Source organism: Vombatus ursinus, unplaced genomic scaffold, assembly GCF_900497805.2.
Source record: "Vombatus ursinus unplaced genomic scaffold, bare-nosed wombat genome assembly UNPS02014786.1, whole genome shotgun sequence".
Lineage (NCBI taxonomy): Eukaryota > Metazoa > Chordata > Mammalia > Diprotodontia > Vombatidae > Vombatus > Vombatus ursinus.
This window is the reverse complement of record NW_020954564.1, coordinates 12,392,361-12,414,928: the sequence shown is the minus strand read 5'-3', so window position 1 is coordinate 12,414,928 and position 22,568 is coordinate 12,392,361. Positions and strand designations below refer to the sequence as shown.

Sequence of the window (22,568 nt, the reverse complement as noted above, 5' to 3'; positions counted from 1 at the left end):
ATTCCATATACATAGTAGGCACTTAATAAAGTTTGCTTGGTACTTGTCTAAAATGTAACAAGAAGCTCCTCCTCCACTCATTAGCTTTGTAACTAAGAGAAAATGTAATGCCTTGAAGGCAGAAATTGTAGTGGATCTGAACCCATTCCCCAAATAAGAATTTAATAAATATTTGTTGAGTTGAATTGAATTGACAGAGATACCAGACTAGGAACTTTTGATTCTATTTACTAAACTGGCCAGATCTATTCTCCAGCAGCTTCTGGTTGGGGAGACAGGATAATACATAAAAGGGAACTAGAGGCACAGAGGTCTCAAGAAAAGGGCCTAATGAGGGTTATGGATAAGGTATATTGGAAAGAGAACTGGATTTGGAATCAGAAGATAATCTGTATTCAAATCTTAGCTCTTCCACTTACTACCTGTATGACTTTGGGGGCAGCTAGAGTTCAGAGTTCCTGAGATCATATCTGCCCTCAGACATTTATTAGCTGTGTCACTTAACTGCTGTTTGCCTCAGTTTGTAATTGTAAAATGGGGATAATAACAATAACTCTTACTTTCCAGATTATGGTGAGGACCAAATGATATATTTGCAGAGCACTTAGCCTATGCTAAGTGCACATTGTAGGCACTTAATAAATACTTGTTCCCTTCTCCCCTTGGTCAAGTCAACCTCGGTAAGATCAATTTTCTCATCTTTTACAGATGAGAGTGTTGGGCTAAATGACCTCAGAGAGCCTTTTTAGCCCTAAATCTATGATCCTATGACTTGTGTGAGTTTGGGCAAGTCTCTCTGAGCCTCATTTTGTCTCACAGCCTTCCCAGCTCTATAACAATTGGGTACAGCATAATCTTCATGCAAGATGAAGGGTAATAAGAGGTGAGAATGCATATGTTTTAATATTTGCTGACAAGAGTGACAGGGGCTTATTCTCCAAGGTTCTCACCAAGGCTGAGTCACTAAATCAACGTGTGACCTTGGACAAATCATCTTATTTCTCCTACCCAATTAGAATGTAAGCTCCCTGAAGGCAGAGACTGTTCTTATCCCCCGAAGTGCTGGGCACGTGGCCTGGCACATATTAAGCATTCAATACCCGCCGCCAGCGGGCTCCCGGTCCCCCCCCCCCAAAAAAAATCAAAGCCATTCATTCATTTCTCCAGTGCCGGTTTCTTCTGTAAAATGATAGGATTTGACTAAATAATTTCAAATTATCACAAAATTTCAGAGCTTAGACTTAGAGCCCCTCTAAGTCCACTTCCTCCCTCATTTTACTGAAGAGGAAATTGAAAACCCAGAGGAGCGAAGCGATTTGCCAAGGTTACAAGACATCAAGTGGAAGGACTCTCATCCATTGCACTTGTCATAGAGCACCTAGGGTCATTTAAATAAACCGAATAAGCATTTATTGAAGCTTTAGATAGCGCTGAAAAGGCTCCAGTCGAACCCACATTTTACAGCCGATGGAGAGCGAACTGCCCTCCGCCAAGGTCACAAATGGTAAATAGCAGGGCGGAGACTCGAACCTGAGACCTCGGACTCCAAACCTAGTGCTCTTTTTAACGCACCCTGCTGCCTTCCAGCAGTGAAGCCAGTCATTTTATAAAAGGCCAACACCCCCTCACCCCTCGACCACCAGTACTTTAAGCTCTCTCTCCCTCTCCTCTCTCCTGGTCCCCACCATCTCCTTTTGCCTGGAATCAGCCCCCAGCAAGCACCCCAAGGAGCGAGGTCCTGCGGGTAAATGGGGCCAGAAGGGCTCCTAGGTAAGGAATGCTGTCGCCTCCGCCTCCTCCGGGAAGCGTCAGAGTTTCCGCGCCCCAAGCACGCAGCTCGCGCACGCTCCTAGGTCCCTAGCTCCAACAATGGCGCAGCAGGGCTCAGGTGTAGCCCTGGGAACGTGGGGAGCGGGGGAGGGGGGGAAGGGGAGGGGCCAGAGAAAAGCAGGGATACGATTTCTTTCGCTCCGGCCCAGGCAGGTGCGGCCTGCCGAGTCGGCAGTTCCCACGCGTGCGCACTAGCGCGCCCCAGGTGCGTAGTTGGCGCAAGCCGCGGCAGGCGCTGGCTCAAGCTCTCAGGTGCGGCACAACGGGCCGAAGGGGGAAAGACAGAGAAGGAAAGGAGGGGGGGCGAGGCGAGAGCGAGGGGCGGGCTTCCGTTCCTCAGTGGCGGCGGGGCCCGCCCCTTCCCCGGGCCCACCAATGAGGGGACCCAGAGAGGTCACGTGCTCGCCGTCGAAGCCCCGCTCGCCGCCAGAGCAGCCGCGGCCGCAGCAGCAGCAGCAGGAGCCGGAGCCGCCGCCGCTAGACCGAGGAGCCGGAGCTGAGGAGGCGGCGGCGGCGGCGGCGGTGCGGGGAGCTCAGAGGGAGCCCGCGTTTGGGCCCGGCAGCGGGAAGTGGGCGCTGGCTGGGGTAGGCGTCAGGGGGCGGGCGGGCAGTCGGCGGTTGGAGGCGGTTGACTGCGGCCGTTGTGGCGGTTGGGAGCCGGCCGAGCGCTGCTCCGCATTGTTTATTGTGTGTGTCCTTAGCAGCAGCAGCCGCGGCCACGGGGAGCCCCGGGGAGCTTGGAGCCGGGGGAGGGATCCTAGCGCCTCCCCCACCTCTCCCGGGCCCGGCCCCGGCGGGGAGGATGGGCGGGCTTTGTATCCGCCGCCGCCGCGGCCGCCGCGTCCCGGGAACGACAAGGGCAGGACGGTACATTCACCTTTGGAGGGGGAGGGAGAAGAGGACGAAGATGAAGCATGGGTTATGTATGGGAGAGAGAGCCCGCGCTCAGCCTGACCAGATCCGGGAAGGGGAGAGGCTGGTTGGTCGAGGATGGAGACGTGGGGGGGGGGGGGGGGGGGGGGGGGGAGGGGGTGAAGGGGGGGCTCGAAAATGGAGAGAGGGTGGGGAGCTTCCAGGGTGGGGAGAGGATGGTGGGAGGGTCGAGGGTGGGGAGAGGGTGATGGGAGGGTCGAGGACGGGGGTGGGTGGGAGTGTGGGCCTAGAAGATGGGGGAGAGAGATGAGGCTCGAGGATAGCATAGAGGGAGGGGGTTCGACGACGGGGAAGAGTGGGGGGCTCGAGGATGGGGTGAGAGGGTGGAGGCCGAAGATGAGATGAAAGTATTTGGGGGGTCAAGAATAAGGAGAGGGAGGCAGTGGGGTGGGTATAGTGAACGGTAGAGGCAGGAAGGATCAGTATAGGGAGTTGTGGGACCCACGGGGTTAAAGTGGGGAGAGGTGGGCGATGGCACCCACTATGATGGGTGTAGTAAGTGATTTGGGATTCTTATTCCAAGGAGGAAGGCTTGGGTGGTGGGGGGGGTAGGGAGGAGGAATTTTTTTGGTAAGGTGAAGCACAGCAAAGCATATTCTGGGTAAGGCAGGGATAGTGAGGATAGACTGTAACTTACCTGGTAGGTAGGGCAGGGGGTGTGTGGGGGGGTTAATAGAGCGTGGTATACGGTAATGGGGAATAGGTAGAGAAGAAGAGATGGAAGTGATGCAAAATTCTTGAGTTTGGCTTAGGAATAGAACCAGAATGTAAGGGCATGATTGTTGGAGTTTGAAGAAGTCAGAAAGGGCCTAAGTTAGGTGATTAGAGGTAAAAATAGGGTTTCTGGTTAGAGAAGAAAGTGAAAGGATGGTAGGGTGCTAGGGTTGTGTAAAATTGATTAGGCTTATGGATTAGAGGTTAGCATAGAGCTGATATGTTGGAGACAAGATTCTACTATTCATGATAATGGAAAGTTGAAGGGCATATTTCCCAAGATGCAAAAGCATTGTTCCTAGGGCAATGGAGTTTGACTGGATATGGTTCTAGAACCCTTTGAATGGGGAGGTGGTAAATGATAAGCAGCTTCTGGTCATCTTTAAGTTAGATTTGTGTTTAAGCTTTGATACTTACTAGCCTTGTGAACAACTTGAGGTTACTTGAGCTTTCTGAACCTCTGTACTTACCTGCAAAATTCTGAAAAATAATACTTGAACTACTTCACGGGGCTGTCAGATTGTTTTGGAACCGGGAGTTTAAGCTGGACCTAAGTGCAAAACTGCAAGATTAGAGGAAGCATGGAAGGGAGGGTTGGGGGAAGGCTTTGAGATTGTGGGGCAACCCTCTGTACTGTTAGGTGTATGATACTTAGGGCTAAAAGTCCTGAACTTGAGTGCCAAGGATCTTGGACTGGAGGATACATGAATGTTCAAACTTTCCAGGTAAGGTGTAGCTGGAGGGCAACAGAAAACAGGAAGATACTGTCTCCTGGTGATAGGCCATACACTTAGAGCCAGTTAGAGGTCATCTTAAACTGGAGGTTTAAGGTCTGGACCTCAAGCTTAAAGGGAACCTTAAATTTCATAAGAGTCACAGAATGTTAGAACTTGGAGGGAACTTATATGGCCTCCATTCCAATCCCCTCTTGAAGGTGACTTGCTCAGGGTCTCATAAGTAGTCATTGGCAGAATTGAGATTGTAACCCAAGTCTTCCCAGTTCCATATTCAGTACTCTTCCACTGCATCATGCTGTCCTTCTAATTTAGCATGTAAAGAACTCTTTTGACTGTGTATATGAATTGTGGCTGCCTGAAAACTGTTTTGCTTTTGTTTTTTTGGACACAAAAGCCCAGTAAAGTGTTGTTCAGTTAAAAAAATTTAAGTTATTGCACTTTTTCATTTTGTTCTTTTGTTTTCAAGTATCTATTATGGCTCTGGGCCTTCAAATGTGACAGTGACTGGAGGCTGTCTGTGGAGATTCTGCAAATATTGTGGTGTTCTGGTTAATTGGGGTTAGTTTTTAGGTAGAAGATAGGAATTTTATCCTGGTGACCTAGTCATTGGGGTGGAGTACTTGGGCTCTTCCAGTTTTGTAGGCCTGCTCTCTGAGGCCTCACAGGGAGAAAATGGGTCTGCAGAAATTTATTTTGCCTTTCGAGCCTCGTTGGGTCTATTCTCTGACATCCTGCTGGGCCGGTCTGGCTTCTTCCTGTGCAGCTAGCTTTAGAGCTGGTGAAGAGAGCAGGTTCTGTGACTGCTGCAGGCATTGTTCCACTAGCCTGCCAAACACATGGGGAAATAACTGTTAGGGGTTTGAGAACAGACATTTTAGTGTCATTCCCATTCTGTGTTCTGTGGCTAGTGTTACATTCTTTGGTATTTGGAAGGATCAAGGAAACTTGCTTTGACTGCCTCAGTAAACTAGGGGGTTCCCTAGTAGACTAGTGAGGGGTGGCCCTATTCAGTGTCCCTAAATTTAGACTATTTAGACATTTTGATCATATTCATCAGAAATGGTATTGCTTCTCTGACTTTATATGAAGTGAAATGTCCCTTGTGTGGTTTTAAAACAAAAGACTAACTTGTGAGCTTTCTGCACAATTGTTTCAACTTTTGACAATTTAGAAAATGTCTGTGGACATTTTTAGTTAAGGGTATTCTTACGAAGTCTCTCCTTTGACTGAATTTTAACTATAAACAGAGGCAGGTTAAGTGGATAGAGGCTAAGCTTAAAATAATTTGAATTTGTAAATGTGCACATTTTGAATTTATTATTCTATTAGAATAAACTATCTTTAACCTAATAGATTTTTAAAAATCCAGATCATGAACTAGCAAACTAAGAGAATGCATATATCCCATGTTCTCTTTGAAAGGGGGATGAGTTTTTGAGGATGTGATGTGCCACAGATTTCAGCTATACGTACTGTGACACCTACTGGAAGCTTTATTGAGGTGTGATAAGCCTATGGAATACTGTGATTGGCAGTCATATTTGACCTTAAGTCTTTGACAGTGATTTGAGTGGTTTTGGACAAGAAGAATGGGGATAACCTTTGAAAATTCCTGTCAGCATTGCTAATTTTTTCTTTTTCATTTCCCATTTTTTTGTGTGAGGCCATCTGAGTGATCTAGGGCAAAAGGGACTCAAACTGATTGTTAGAGTTGGAAAAAAAATGGCCTTAGAACATAGAATGTTAGAACTGGGTGAGGGATGTTAGAAATTGTCTACTTGTTCAACACTTTTTTCTTTCTTTTTTTTTTTTTGGTGAGGCAGTCAGTGTTAAGTGACTTACCCAGGGTTCCACAACTTGTAAGTGTCAAGTGTCTGAGACCAGATTTGGATTCAGGTCCTCTTGACTCCAAGGCCAGAGCTCTATCCACTGTGCCACCTAGCTGCCCCCAACACTTCTATTTTAACTCGTAGGAAATAGGTCTAGTACTGTGTAGATACTAGTACAATTTTAGGATCCTTGTTATACTTCAGAATCTTATGAAGTACGAGGCTCAGGACAGTCATTTCTAGATTCTTCACAATATTCCAAATTTATGAACCTCTGAACTCAGACTAGCTCTTGAATACTTCAGACTTGGGAGTCTACATAACTGGGTTCCAGTTTCTATTTTTCCAGTGACTTGCTGGATGAGACACTTAATCCCTTTATACTCCTTTCTTCTACAGAAACCTGATCCTTCTCTGTCTCAAGGGAATTGAGATGGTTTATATTAAGTAAGTTTGAGTCCTTTGAAAGAATAGAGCTAAGTAAATACTAGTCATAAACATTATTTCCTTCTGTCCTTTCCCATCTACCCACCCCTTTCTGCAGAATTAAAAAGTAGTTAATGCTTTCTGTACTGAGCCATTTGGATGTTCAGTGTGCAGTGGGTACATTGGATGAAGGAGAAATTCTCTTTCTTTGAATTGTAGTTACTCTGCAAAATGAGGCTGTCTTCTTTGCTGTATAGGATATATAGCTGTCTCATATATGCAGTATTCTGTTGCTGAGTGCTGGTCTGGTCTGGATTCTTCAGTCATAATTACTTATGAGGGACATGTATTTGCTGGCTATTGCTGAAGGTTGTTTCTACAGAAACTAACATAAGTCAGTTTGGGCTGCTAAACACCTGGGTAATAAAAAAAGATAATGCTCCTTTGCAATAAGTTTTGTAAGTAATCAAAATTGAATTTTCATTGTCTTTTTGAATAACTTGAAAAGAGAAATGACATTCCCTCAAAGCAAGTGCATTTGATTTGAATGCTTTTTCATTTTTTCATTTTTTTAAAAGTTAATTTCTATACTCCTAGAATCAAAGAGTGAGCTGGAAAGTACCTTATACAATAGAAAGTCAAAATATAGAAAGTTAGTGATAGCAGGAATTTCAGAATTCATCTTTTATAGATAAAGGAACTGAGGCCCTGGGAGATCAAGTAATTTTCCCCAAGGTCACCTGAAAAGTTAGTTACAGATCCAAGAGGAGAACTCAGTTCTCTCCAGTTCACTGCTTATCTCTCCTGTACCATATTGCTGTTTATTGAGATGCTGCTGCATGATTTCTAGTCCCATTGACAGTTCACAACTCTTTCTGAGGGAATGATTTTAAAATTGTGTGTGTGTGTGTGTTGTGGTTTAATTTTGAAAAGCCTCCAAATGCTGGTTATGATTGACATGGCAAAATGTAAATAGTAAATTGCTTTATTAGTCATTAATTTATTTCACCAGAGGGTTGTGACATTGAGCTTCATTCATTCATGGTAAAATGTAAATAGTAAATTGCTTTATTAGTCATTAATTTATTTCACCAGAGGGTTGTGACATTGAGCTTCATTTGTAATTTCTCTTTCTGCTGACTGACAGGGTTCACTAGTTGGTGGAACAATTGAGGGGTCTTTTGCATTTTACCTCATTTTTATTTTTCACATAGTTTTTTTATTGGAGGATTGGTTGTTTTTTTTTTTTTTCCAGAATCTGTTCAGCTGTAGAAAAGCTATTCCTGAATAGGTAATTATACAACTTCATAGTCTAATCAAATTTTAGGAAACTATTGAGATGTTAGTTAAATTTATATGGCAATTAAAATTGAAAGAATGAAATGAGACCAGATTAATAGTGATAAAATCAAATATTGATGTGAAATTGGAGGATCTGTAAGTCTTTAATATAGGTCCCTCTACTTAAATAATGAGTTGACTAGATGAATTTATCTCATCTATACCTAATTTGAATATTTCTTGCTTTCAAGGTTATAGAATCATTCAGGGTTATACAATCCTATAATATTAGATTCTGAAAGGACTTGAGAACATAGAATGTTAGAAGTGGAAGAGAATTCTAAAATTGTCTTGTCCATCCCCTTCATTTTATGGAATGGAGGAAGCTCGGTACATAGAGATGAAATGCCTTTCTTAAAGTCACACAGCAAATTAAGTAAATGTAGCTGGTGTCCTTGTCAGGTGTTCTTTCTACTATATGATGGCATTCTTTAAGTGTAACCCCGTTTGATAGGTAGTCTAGGGATCCAGGTGTTTGGTTTCCTGGTTACATTTAACATGACATAATACGACTATCAGAAATATTGTATTCATTAGTTTATTCATCTTCAGTAGAATTCAAATGGGGTACAATTGTTTGTCTCAATAATAAAATCACAGCCTTTTTGAATTGTGTGACTTCATGGCTCATTTCCATTTGAAAAGTGAGAATTCTGCAGCAGGTTGTGTAATAAATCCCTTGGCATTTCTAGGTCACTGCTAAGGTGTAGCTCTTTACTGCTCTGCACCTGCAGTTTTTTTGCTCATCTGCAGTATATTCCAGGTGCCAGGGCTTTTCATAACCTCCCATTGGTCTGCTTAGCTTTTATTTATTGAAATGAATTTAACCATTTCAGTGCAGGTAACCACTGTCCTAAAGTCAGTGGAGAAGGGATACATAAAATTTTGGAAGGAGTTTAGCTGCTATGTATTTTTTTTTCTGTCTGCTGTCATAGTGTCCTAGAATCATGGAATGTCATAGTTGTAAGAGACTTTAGAACACAGAATAGAATGTTGAACATTGGAGCTAAAGTGATTAGATTAGGGTTCATCTAATCCAGAGCTTTTTAACCTGTTTTCTGTCATGGACCTCTCTGACAGTCTGGTGAAATCATTGAACCCCTTCTTAGAATGTTTTTAAATGTGTATAATAAAATACATAAGCTTATAAAGGAAACCAGTTATTTAAATACATATATCACAATGTTTCAAAACAAATTCATGGACCCCAGGGCTAACAAACTCCTCATCTAGTCTGACCCTTTTCATTTTAAATAAGGAGAAACTGAGGTCTAGAGACTTGAAGTGACTGGCCCAAGGTCACATACCTAATTATGGAATGTCAGAATTAGAATAAATGTCTTCTGCCTGGTTCTTCCTGTGTAAAATGACGCAGGATTAGATGACCTCTGAGTCCCCTTCCAGCTGTTAAATTTATGATTTTATAAATGATAATAAATACAGTTTTCTCATAGAACAGATATTGAAATGGGATATGTGGGAAATTACTAATATTCTGTAACTCCCTTTCCTCTCACGCCCTTCTATCAGCTATGAGCCATGTAGGGACACAGTTTTTGCACATAGTAGGCAGTCAATAAATATTTACTCTGTAAAGTATAGGAGCATTGCTCGTTTCTATTGGTATTTGATGTGAGTACAAAGACTATCACTTGTATTGCTAATGTTATTTTATTTTGAGTTGCTATAACCCTTGTTGGAAATGACTATTCTTGGATTTATTAAATTAAAAAGGAATGAGAGGAAGTACTTCGTGAAAGGGGGAATACAGGTGCTTCTTTCACTTTTCTGTTTAGTTACAAATGAACCTGGAGCTCACCAAACATTATGCATAAATCTTTTTTCTTCCTGGTTACATGATAAGCTATATTACAACTTAATGAGGTTGTGTGGTATATGGAAAGAGCATAGCATTTTGGAATCAGAAGGCCTTAGTTCAGTTTGTGTCCCTCCCATTCATTTGTTATATGACCATATGCAAGTCATTTCCACTTTCTTGGCCTTATTATTCTGTTGTGATAGCTCTGTTTTTGTGCTCGACATTAACCTTTCATGCTTACTAGCTGTATGACCTTGAAAGTCATTTAACTTTGAGTCTTAGTTATCTATAAAATAGGGATAACTTGTACTAATTTATAGGATAGCTGGGAGGAAACTTTGTATATCTTAAAAACCTATGTAGAAATGTGATATTATGCATACCTCTGATCCTGACATTTTTGTCCAGAGAACCATTCAATGATTTTCTATTGTCTTTATGATAAAGTCCAAACTCCTTAAAATGATATTCAAGGCCTTCCTTATTTTGTCTACTGCAATCAATGTCTTTCCACTTTTATCTACCATAACCTTGATGTCAAAACTAGATGACTTTCAATTCCTTCTCCTAGGCTGTTCTGCTTCAACTTTGTTAACACTCTTTCCCATGCCTGGTGTGCTTCTCATCCATCTCTGATTTATTGAAATTTTGTCCGTTCTTCAAGGCCTAGCTCAAGCATCATCTTCTCCACCAAGCCTTCTTTGATTTCTTACCTTTCCCATTCTTCCCTAAAGAGGTTGCTTTCCTTTAACCTTTGTAGTACTTTGTACCCTTAACACATTTACTTTATTATCTGCACTACTGTTTTTCCCCTCCGTGGTATGTTTGTGCCTTTTTTATGTTGTATCTTCTGTGGGATTATAAACTTCGTGAAGGCAAAGACTACGCATTATCTTTTTATCTCCTCCAGGACCTACCACAGTTTTTGATATAAAATAGACACTTCAGTAGTGGTTGAATGAATAAGAGAGTTGTGCTAAATTCCATAACAACAGCAACCATAGAGGTTTTCCTTTTTTTATTCTCTAGCATCATGCATGGTATCAGATAGACCCTTAATAAATTTTTTTGTGAGGGGAAGCTAGGTGGCCCAGTGGTTAGAGCACTGGCCCTGGAGTCAGGAGGACCTGAGTTCAAATTTGACCTCAGACACTTACTAACTGTGTGACCGTGGGCAAGTCACTTCACCCCAATTGCCTTCCTTCCTCCCCACCCCCCAGTTATTTTTTGTGGGAAATAGATACAATGCTGGCTTCTGAATTCCAGTATTAGCTTTTTGTTTATGATGTTTTTTAATCCATAAGTTCAGAGTTTACAGATCTGTTACATATTGTTTATGACATCCTTATGAGATAAATGATATGCTCCTTTACTTTTTTACATATGGAGAAACTGAGATACAAGGAACAGGTGTTAGCAACCTTTCAGAGAAAACTTATCTGAAGTGTTGTGCCAAGTTGCTGATTGTTCAAAGGAAAGAATACCTGATTTGCAGTTGTAGGCTTCTTTATTTAAGTACCAGCTCTTCTGTTCTACCAGCTGTGTGACTTGGGACAATTCACTTAATCATTTAAAAAGTATTAAGCACCTGCTTTGTGTAGGTACTTCGCTTCTCTTTTTCAGGAGGTGGGAGTTGATTAACTGAATTATGAGAATGGCAGTTGAGGCAGTTACTATGGGATAGCTTTACAGTCATTCAGCAAGCATTTACTAAACTCTTACTGTGTATGAAGCACACTATGCTAGGTATTGGGGATGTAAAGACAAAAATCGAATAGCTCCTGTTTCCAAGGAGCTTACTTTTCAGAACAAACATTTACAAATATAAGTATCTTCAAACTATGTACAGAATAAATATGAGGTAATTTTTAGGGGCAAGACATTAGCAACTTGGGGCATCAGGAAAACCACATAAGAAGTGATATTTGAGGTGAACTTTGAAGGAATTTAGGATTCCAAGAAGTAGAGGCAAGGAGGGAGTATGTTGCAGGCATAGGGGACTATAAAGAGGCCACAGTCACATACATGATCAGATAGTGATGGGAGATATAATATTATGAGGAAGGAACAGTAAGTATATCAGATTGGTTGGACTACATGATAGAATGCAGGAAGGGGAGTAACTATATGGTCTTGGAAAATGAAAAGTAAGTTGGAGCCAGGTTGTGAAGGGCTTTAAATGCCAAACAAAGAAGTTTGTATTTCATCCTGAGGTAGTAGGGAGGTACTAGAGTTTATTGAGAAAGGGAGTGATTATAGTCAGATCTGTGTTTTTAATAAATCACTTTGGCAGCTTTGTGGAGGAGGGATTGGAGAGGGGAGAGCCTGGAAATAGGGAGGCCAAGAGTGGATGAGGGTAGTATGAGCTGAGAGAAGGGGATAGGTGAGATGAATCGTGAAGATAGAATTAGATGAGATTTGGCACCTAGACATGGAGGATTAGAGAAAGAAAAGAGTTGACTATGGTAGGATTGTGAAGCTAGGTGACTAGAAAGACGGTAGTTCCCACAAGAGAAATGGCAAGTTTGGGGCTGGGAGGAGGGGGAGAAGATGAATTCTGTTTTAGACATGCTAAGTTTGAAATGCCTGTGGAACATCTGCTTGGAAATGTTCAATAGACAGTTGGTGATGTAGGCCTGGAGCTTAGGGGAAAGATTAGGGACGAATATAGAGATTTAATAGTCATCTGTGTAGAGATGATAATTGAACTCCTGAGAATTGATGAGGTCACTAAGAAAGAAAACGAAGCAAAATTTCTTAACCTAGGGTCTGTGAACTTTATTTTATTTATTTAATTTTTTTTGGAGGCAATTGGGGTTAAATGACTTGCCCAGGGTCACTTAAGTGTCTGGATTTGAACTCTGGTCCTCTTGATCCCAGGGCTGGTGCTTAACACTGTGTCACCTAGTGGCTCTGGGTCTGTGAACTTTTCAAAAAGTTTTTTTCAATTCTGAATTCTCCCTCCCTGCTTCCCATCTTCCACCACTTGAGAAGGCAAGAAAAACAGAGCCTGTATGTATTGCCATGCCAGTCACATTCCCACGTTGTCCCCCCCCCCCGAAAATATGCTTCATTCTGGACTCCAATCCATCAGCTCTCTGTATGGATAATATGTTTCAGCTGGACTCCAATCCATCAGCTCTCTGTATGGATAATATGAATCCTTTGGGATTATAATTGGTCATTATGTTGATCGGAGTTCCTATGTCTTACAGAGTTGTAGAATAGTTGCTGCTTTGCATTGGTATAGGTAGCTTTCTCACTAGGAGTTCCCTACACTGGTGAAATCATAGATTTGTACCCATGTGCAAAAGTGCATCACATAGGTACAATACATGTCTGGGAGTCATTACTAATTTTAGAGGTCACTGAAGGCTTTATGGAGAAGGTCTTGTATGAGTTGGACTTTTAGATTAGTAGTGAATTCAATAGGTAAAGAAAAGGAGAGAAAACATTCCTGGCACAGGGACAGTATGAGCAAAGACATGGAGATGACTTCTATCCCAAAACTTCACAGAAAGTCAGAGTTCTGTTATTTTTATTGTATGAATTGTTCTGGTTCTGCTTACTTTGCATCAGTCATGAATGTGTTTTTTAAAAATATTTTAATAAATGTATTTAAATGTTTGCTTTGCAATCCTATGCATTTTATTTAAAAAACCTTATTCAGAGAAAGGGGCCATAGGCTTCACTAAATTGGCAAAAGGGAGTCCGTCAGACACACCCAACCTCTACGTGACAAGTAAGAATCCCTGGTTCTTAACAGAGAAGAAAGCCCAGGATACAGTCTTGGGATACACTCAGAGTTAGGGGCTACAGTATCAAGCAAAGGAGACTGAAAAGGAGTAGGCACACAGGCAGAAGAATAAAGACAGCAGTATCATGAAAACCTAGAGAGAAGAGAGTTTCCTATAGGAGAGTGTATCTTGGAGGATAAGGGTAGTCAAATTGTCAAATGCTGTAGAGACGTCAAGAAGGATGAATGTTGAGAAAAGGTAGTGGGATATGCCAGTTAAAAAGATCCATGGTAAATTTGAAGAGAGCTATTTCATTCAAGTAATAAGATCTAACAGTAGATTGCATGTAGTTTAGAAGAAAGAGAATAAATGGAAGCAAGGAGAGAGGATAGCTTTTTCTAGGAATTTGGCTTTGAAAAAGGAGATTTAGGATGATAATTTGAGGAGATAAAAGCGCCAAGCAAAATGTTTTTATGTATGAAAGATACCTGGGTGGTTTGTAGGCAGCAGGAAATAAACCAGTATTTATGGAGAGATTGAAAATTAGAAGGAATGGTTGTGGGGAATCAAGGGTACAAATTCTCAATGAAGGAGTCTCTCATCAGATGAAATACAGTGCTCGAGATGGTAGAACAATGTTGATCAGTGATAAGGACCCAGATGAAGTCATACTCCATGCCCTTGTAATGGTTGAAAATGTTTCCTCATCTAGAGAGTGTGGGTAATAAAGCTTTGTACTACTTGCTTCATATTTTTTTGTGAGGAAAGTGCTTTGTAAAGCATAACATGCTATAGAAATGTAAATCATCATTATCATAAACAAGTTCAAGAACAGAAGTGAGCCCAGGGACAGGCCAGACAGAATAGTGTTCTTTTAAACTTTTCCAAAAGTTGAGGTGTTCCAGGGAAAGCAGAATGGACCAGAGAGGGTAACTGGCCCCCCTGCAAACATGTATAAACAACTTTTCTGCAGCTTGGGTTACAATAAATCTTTAGTTTATACCATGTACCATAGGTTATTTATCTCCCTGTTACATTCAACAAATATTTATTAAGTCCTTTGTGCTAAGCACTGGGAGAGTTATAAAGTTTATGTAAGGTATATATATATAGTCCTTTTATTGTGTTGGATGATACCTAACATTTTAATAATGCTTTAAGATTTGTCTTATCTCGTTTAATCTTTATGGTTCTGTTGTTGATACTATAGATATTATTTACATCTTACAGATAGGAAAGTTAAGAAGTTAAATGATTATCAGTGCTTATGCAGGTAATAGGTATTGGTCGTCATGTAAACCCAGCCTATCCAGTTTTCTTTCTAGTGTGCCATGTTGCCTTGTGCCTTAAAGTGCTGGGGATGGGGGTGGGAGTGAGGGGTGATGAAGCGGTATCATGTAACGAATACAGAACTGGCCTGGGAGTTATAAAGACCCGGATTCATGGACAAGTCACTTAATCCTTCAGTACCCCGGGCAATTCTCTAAGATTGTAAGTTGTAGAATAGTTGCTGCTTTGCATTGGTATAGGTAACTTTCTCACTAGGAGTTCCCTACACTGGTGAAATCATAGATTTGTACCCATGTGCAAAAGTGCATCACATAGGTACAATACATGTCTGGGAGTCATTACTAATTTTAGAGATCACTGAAGGCTTTATAGAGAAGGTCTTGTGTGAGTTGGACTTTTAGATTAGTAGTGAATTCAGTAGGTAAAGAGAAGGAGAGAAAACATTCCTGGCATAGGGACAGTGTGAGCAAAGACATGGAGATAACTTCTATCTCAAAACTTCACAGAAAGTCATCCAGAAGCCCATGTGCAAAAAGAAAGGGAGCAGACAGTAGAACTAGTGCCAGTGCTGTCATTCAAGTCTGTAGCCTTCCACTAGACCAGAGATACATGTATCCTGCAAGGTTCTCTGTTAGGAGGCAGTATGACAGGAGGACTCTCCTGTTCCAGGGAGTTCAGGAAGGTCAGAAGGCTCCAGGGTGGGGAGGGAACAACAGGAATCAGTGCAGGTGTGGTAACATTCAGATTGGAACAGCCCAGACATCCAGGGCTTCTTAGTTTCCAAAACTTTTTTCTGAGGTGCCATTGATCCATGAAGATCCAATGCTCCTACTCTCAAAGATACAAGAAGGTGGACCCTCACACTAGGAGGTAGAGGTCAGAGTAAGAACCCAGGTGAGCCAGGGAACTAGTGATGGAGAAATGAATAAACTAAAGAAGACACCAACCAGTTAAAAAAAAAAAAGTTATTGCAGATCTATAGATGCCCCAATACAAGGAGAGGGTAACTCCCTTGTGACTTGTAAGCAGGAACTCAAAGGAAAAAAAGTGTATTTTCCACAAGTATTGCATGAATACAAAGAAAAAATAAAGCCAGAGATTAAAACAAACAAACTCTGGAGAAGAGAATTGAAAATAGAATAAATAGAAAGGACAGTTCTTACCCAAGTAACAGAATCCATGAAAAACTAGACTAGACCAAACAAATCAGTGAAAAGAATGTTAAAAGTTTGAAAAAAAAAATAGTGGAAGAGATATGGTAGCAGAAATATTTGATCTAGAAAACAGATCAGAAAGAAATACTCTAAGAATTGGAGTTACTGAAAACTTAAGATTGTAAAAAAATTTGAATATCTTATGTTAAGAAATCTTAAACGAAAAGTGTTCACATCTGTTAGAACTAGAAGGCAAAGTGAAGATAGAATCCACGGATTAACTTACTGCAGAGGTATCAAACATAGTCCATAGGTCACATGTGGCCCATAATACTCTCAAGTGCTGTCTGAACCAGATTAAATATAATTGGGAAATATTTGGCATAATAGATAAAAATACAATAAAACATAGATAATATTGTGTTTTAAGAACTAAGTCAATATGTGGCCCATAGGGATCCTTATGTATGGATTAGTGTCCTTCATTTGTACTTGAATTTGATACCACTGACCTACTAAAAGGAACCTGAAAAGAAAAAGTCTGAGAAATGGTATAACTAAAATCTTGAGCTTCCATGTCACAGGAAAAACACTGCAAGAATCCAGAAGGTAGGACTTCAAGTACCAAAGAGCCATAATCAGTACTACACAAGACCTGGAAGCTACAGTAAGTGAGAGGAGATCTTGAAATACGTTATTTCAAAAGGCAAAAGCAAAATCTTTCAGATGAAAAACTTATTTTGCATTATAGTCCTCCAGGGGGAAAAACGGATCTTTAATGGAAGAGGACTCTCCCTCCCCTCCTTACCTTCCTTGTCTTCCCTCTTCCCCTTCCCCTCCCTCCTATCCTTCTCTTTTCTCTCCCTTTCCCTCTCTTCTCCCTTCACCTTTCTTTCCTTCCTCTCTTTTCTTCCCTTCCTCCCCTTCCTTCCTTTCTTCCTCCATTCCTCCCTCTCTTAATCATGGAATGTCCCCCTCCTCCCCTTCCCTGCCCTTACAAACATTTATAGTCAAGCAAAACACATTTTTGCATTGGCCATGCCCCCTTTCCCCCATTTTGTCTTATTCTGCATTCTGAGATTCCTTAACCTCTCTCAGGAAGTCCTCGGGAATTATAGTTGGTCATTATACTGATCAGAATTAATAGGTCTTTTCAGTTTCAATTATAGTTATATTATTGTTTTCATTGTATAAGTTGTTCTCTTCGTTCTGTTTCTTCTACATCAGTTCATGTTTTCTCTGAAACTGTTCCCTTCATAATTTTTTGTAACACAGTATTATTCCATCATATTTATATACCATAACTTGTTCAGCCATTTGCCAAATAATTCCCCCACCACACACACACACACACACACACACACACACACACACCCACCCACACACACACCCACACCCACACACACACCCACCCACCCACCCACCCCCAGACACACCCAGTTTCCATTTCTTTGCCATGGTAGGAAAGAACTGCTATATTTTTATATATGCTTAGTTTATTTTGCTTAAGACTAATTCTTCTCTTAATCTATCCTTCCTCTTATATCCCCTTCTTCCTTTTCCTTGTTTAATGAAATATATTTCTGTATCCAACTCTGTGTTTGTGTGTGTATATTCTTTCTTCCTTTGACCAGATGAACGTGAGGTTCAAGTGTCACCTGTTCTCCCATTCCTTTCTCCTTGTTTGTATAGACTTATACTTGTACACCCTCATTATGTGAGATAATTTTCCCCAATCTTCTTTTCCCTTTTCCTCACTAGGATATTGCTTTTCCCTTCTTCTTTTGGTATTATCAAGACATAACAGAACTACTCTAGCGCCCTCTTTTGAATTAGACTCCCTTTATGACCCCTTATGAATGATAGGGTTTGGGAGAGGGGGGAGGAGAACAGGACATATACATCATTTTTCTTTATTACAATATAGATAGTTTATCTTTGTTTAGTCTCTTATGATCACTCATTTTTACCTTATGTTTTTCTTGATTTTTGTGTTTACACTTCAAAGTTTCTATGCAGCTCAGGTTTTTTCATTAGTAATGTTTGGAAGTCCTTGATTTCATTAAAGGTTCAATTTTCCCCTTCTAGGATTGTATTAATTTTTGCTGAATAAATTATTCTTGTTGTAAGTCTGTTTATCCTTTGCATTCTAGAATGTTGTATTCCAAGATCTGTGCTTCTGTTTGTGGCTGATAAGCTTTGTGTGATCCTTACTATTTATTGGTACTTGAATTCTTTCTTTATGGCTACTTTCAGTATTTTTCTGTGACATGAAAACTCTGGATGTTGACCACAGTGTTCCTGACAGTTTTCCTTTTGGTGTTTCAAGAAGTGGCTAGTAATCCTTTTATATTTCTATTTGGCTCTAGTTTTAAGAGATCTGGGAAGTTTTCTTTTATGACTTCTTGAAATCTGATGTTTAGGCTTTCCCTTCCCCTCCTTTAGTCAAGTCTTTTAGGTAGTTCAGTAATTCTTAAATATCTTCTTGGGTCTTTTTTTTTCCCCTTCAGTCTTTTGACTTCATTTTAATATTTCTTATTATCTCATGGAGTTGTTAGCTTCTAGTTGATCCATACTAATTTTCAGGGAGTTTGTTACTTGGGCAAGATTTTATATCTCTTGTGCTAAACTGTCACTTAACCCTTTCTAATTTTTTTTCCATAACTAATTTCTTTTTCAGTTTTTTACTCTAGCACTTTGTTTCTTTTATAAAAACATTTTACTCATTTATTAAACAAAAAACAAAAACCTTGCATCTGTTCCTAGAATTCTACTTATTTTTGTGTCTATGCTATATTTCTTTGAGGCTTTGTTCGTAGATGTTTTGGAGTTATTCTCTTCTTCTGGGCTTGTGTCTTGAGCATCTCTGTCACCATAATAGCTTTTTATGTTGATATTCTTTTTTTCTGTTTACTTATTCTTCCCAGTTTAATCCCTGATTTTAGAATTAATATTAGGGCCAGGCTCTGCTCCCTTATGTAGGTAATGTCTGTTACTGCTGATACTGAATGTTGTGTATTCCAGGATTGCAGGGGTAGGCCAGGCTGGGGGCTTGGAAGCTTTCAGTTTTCCCCAAATGATCTGATCCAAGGCCAAACCTGATTGCTTCCCCTGTGATCTGAGCTCTGCAGGTTCCTGACCTGGATTTGGGTAGGAGCAATACTGTGGGTTTTTCTGATTGGGAGTTTCAGTAGGACTTAGCCATTTCTAAAGTTCTGCTTTTCCAGAATGACAGAACAAAAGACTTGCCTTTGGTCTGGGAAGCTGGAACTGAGACCCAGCTCTGCTCCTTGGGTTTGCTTCTGAACCTGCTCCTTGTTTGGTACACAGTGTAGGGCTTGAGATTGCTTTTCACCCTGGAATGCCACCACTACACAGGGGTCCCCTTCTCAGTCTGCCCTGCATCTGTGACCTGAAACTGGATAATGAGTGACAGAGCTACTAGTTGTCACTTGTTCCTGCACTCTACACACACTTAGACATCTCTATGTTGGATCTAGGACCTCTTATTTCCATGGTGCAAAGCCTTTCCTGCATTGGAATGCTGCCTGCTTACCAGTGCTCCTCGCCAGACCTCACCCACAGTGTCATCAGACCTCTCTCTTCCAATGTCGACTTGAGCTGGAGAAGTGACTGCGGTTTTTATTGGCTTTCTTGATCTGGATTTGGTCTGGTGCGTTTTCTAGATTTGTTTGGAGGCATTTGGAGTGTAGGGGATGGGACCTTTGCTGTATTACTTCTTGGGACTCTGCCATCTTGGTTTTGCTTCTGGAATAGAGTACTTTGAAACATTTTTGATGAAAAGACCAGAGCTGAATTGGAACTTTGAAATATTAACCGGAGAATATAAAGAAACCTTGGAAGGTAAATGTATTTGAGCAATTAGAAAGGCCTGTGTAATGTAGTAAAGTTAGCAGTCTATTATTGGCCATTTACTATGTACCAGGCAGTGTAATAATTAGGTCTGGGGTTACAAATATAAACAACAAGACAGCTCCTGTCCTTGAGAAGCTAATATTCTAATAGCGGGAAAGGAAATAAGTGTCTCTTTAGAACAGTGTTTTTTAAAGGGTATTGAGGAGAGTTAAGTAAGAAAAAGAGGACAAGGAAGGGATTAGTTCTATTCTGAGGGTTTTGAAGGGAGGATGAAAAGAATATACTAATATAGAAAGGAAGGAGGTGAAATTTGCTCTCTCTCATAATTTGAATGAATGAGAAAAGTATACAAACATGAAGTCAGGAGTAGGGAGGAGTGTTAATCTGATGAACCTCACTTTTTCTGAAATAGATGAGAGTTGACAATACATAGCCTGATGTAAAAAAACATCAAGCTCAATAGGAAAAGAAGTGAGGATGGGAGAAAAGGTTAAGAGGTAGGATAATAATGGGGAGGGAATAGTTTCAGATGAAATTTCATGATGTAGAAGCAGGTATTAAAAGGGGTGTGTGAAAGAAATTAAAAAAAAACCCCACCATATTTTAAGGGGGAAATGCAAAAAATTGGTGAATAGCTGAATAAATTATATATGTAATGGTTTATTATTGCACCACAACAAATTATGAAAGAAGCAATTTCAGAGATTCCTGGATAGAAGGAGTGTGAATTGAAGCAGAGTGAATTGAGTAGAACCAGAGAACAATTAAAGGACAGCAACAATGTAAAGGAAAACAAATTTTTTTTAAAATAGTATTTTATTTTTTCCCAATTACATGTAAAGATAGTTTTTAACATTCATTTTTTTTTAAGATTTTGAGTTCCATATTTTTTCTCCCTCCCATCCCTCATCCACAAGACAGCAAGCAGTCTGATATTGCTATACATGTGCAATCATCTAAACATATTTCCACATTAGTCATGTTATAAAAGAAGAAACATAACAAAAGGGAAAAGCCACATCAAAAAAACCCCCCCAAGCCCCCAAAAAGTAAAAAATAGTATGCTTCCATTTGCGTTCAGACTTTCTTTCTCTGTGTGTGGATAGCATTTTCTGTCATGAGTCTTTTGGAATTGTCTTCGATCGTTGTATTGTTGAGAAGAGCTAAGTCTGTCATAGATGATCATCACACAGTTTTGCTGTTACTATGTACAGTGTTCTGGTTCTGCTCACTTCACTCAACATCCGTTTCTGGGTTTTTTTGAAAGCATCTTGCTTTTGGTTTTGTGTTTTTTGTTTTGTTTTGGTTTCTTTTTTTGGGCTAGGTAATGGGGTTAAGTGACTTGCCCAGCGTCACACAGTAAGTGTCAAGTATTTGAGGTTGGATTTGAACTCAGGTCCTCCTGACTTCAGGGCTGGTGCTCTATCCACTGCGCCACCTAACTGCCTCTTTTTTGTTTTTGTTTTTTTGGAAAGCATCTTGCTTATTATTTCTTATAGCACAATAGTATTCCACTACATTCTTGTACCACAACTTGTTCAGCCATTCCCCAATTGATGTTCATTCCCTCAATTTCCAATTTTTTGCCACCACAAAAAGAACTGCTAGAAACATTTTTATACGTGTGGATCTTTTTCCCCTTTTTTGTGATCTCTTTGGAATACAGACCTAGTAATAGTGGTATTGCTGAATCAGAGGGTATGCACAGTTTTAGCTCTTTGGGTATAGTTCCAAATTGCTCTCCAGAATGGTTGGATCAGTTCACCACTCAATGCATTAGTGTCCCAATTATCCCACATCTCCAACATTTGTCCTTTTTCTTTTCTGTCATATTAGTCAATCTTATAGGTGTGAGGTGGTACCTCAGAGTTGTTTTAATTAGCATTTCTCTAATCAATAGTAATTTAGAGCATTTTTTCATATGACTATCGATAACTTTAATTTCTTCCTTTGGAAACTGCCTGTTCATATCCTTTGACCATTTCTCAATTATGGAATGACTTGTATTCTTATAAATTTGACTGAATTCGCTATATATTTGAGAAATGAGACCTTTATCAGAAACTGTGGCTATAAAAATTGTTTTCCAGCTTTCTGCTGTCCTTCCAATCTTGGTTGCGTTTGCTTTATTTGTGCAAAAGCTTTTATTGTAATCAAAATTACCCATTTTGTATGTTCTCCATCTCTTGTTTGATCATAACTTTTTCTGTTCTCTATAAATCTGACAGGTGAACTATTCCTTGCTCTTCTAATTTGCTTATGGTATCACCCTTTATGTCAAAATCATGTACCCATTTGGAACTTTTCTTGGTATATGGTGTGAGATGTTGGTCTATGCCTAGTTTCTGCCATACTATTTTCCAGTTTCCCGGCAGTTTTTGTCAGATAGTGAGTTCTTATCCCAGAAGCTGGAGTCTTTGGGTTTATCAGACAGTATAGTGATTTCTATACTTATTGACTATTGTGTCTTGCGTGCCTAATTTATTCCACTGAGCCAGCACTCTATTTCTTAGCCAGTACCAGATAATTTTGATGATTATGGCTGTATAGTATAGTTTTAAATCTAGTACGGCTAGGCCACCTTCCTTTGCATTTTTTTTTATTAATTCCCTTGATATTCTTGTCCTTTTGTTCTTCCAGATAAATTTTGTTATTTTTTCCAGCTCTGTAAGATGATTTTTTAGTAATTTGATTGGTATGGCACTGAATAAGTAAATTAACTTAGAATTGTCATTTTTATTATATTAGCTCGGCCTACCCATGAGCAAGTGATATTTTTCTAAATTTTTAGATTTGACTTTATTTGTGTGAAAAGTATTTTGTAGTTGTGTTCATATAGTTCTTGGTTTTGTCTTGGCAAGTAGACTGCCAAATATTTTATG

At 40.2% G+C, this 22,568-nt stretch overlaps 1 protein-coding gene across 3 annotated transcripts in view; it reads left to right on the top strand.

The window, feature by feature from the left end:
• The first annotated feature begins 2,340 nt into the window (after positions 1-2,340).
• The window catches only part of LOC114047037 (spermatid perinuclear RNA-binding protein), a 136,988-nt gene continuing 116,760 nt past the window's right edge, over positions 2,341-22,568 (top strand). For all 3 annotated transcript variants that reach the window (XM_027867703.1, XM_027867702.1, XM_027867704.1), the window contains exon 1: positions 2,341-2,415. The gene's annotated coding sequence lies outside the window, so the exon portion shown is untranslated. The remainder of the gene's footprint in view (positions 2,416-22,568) is intronic.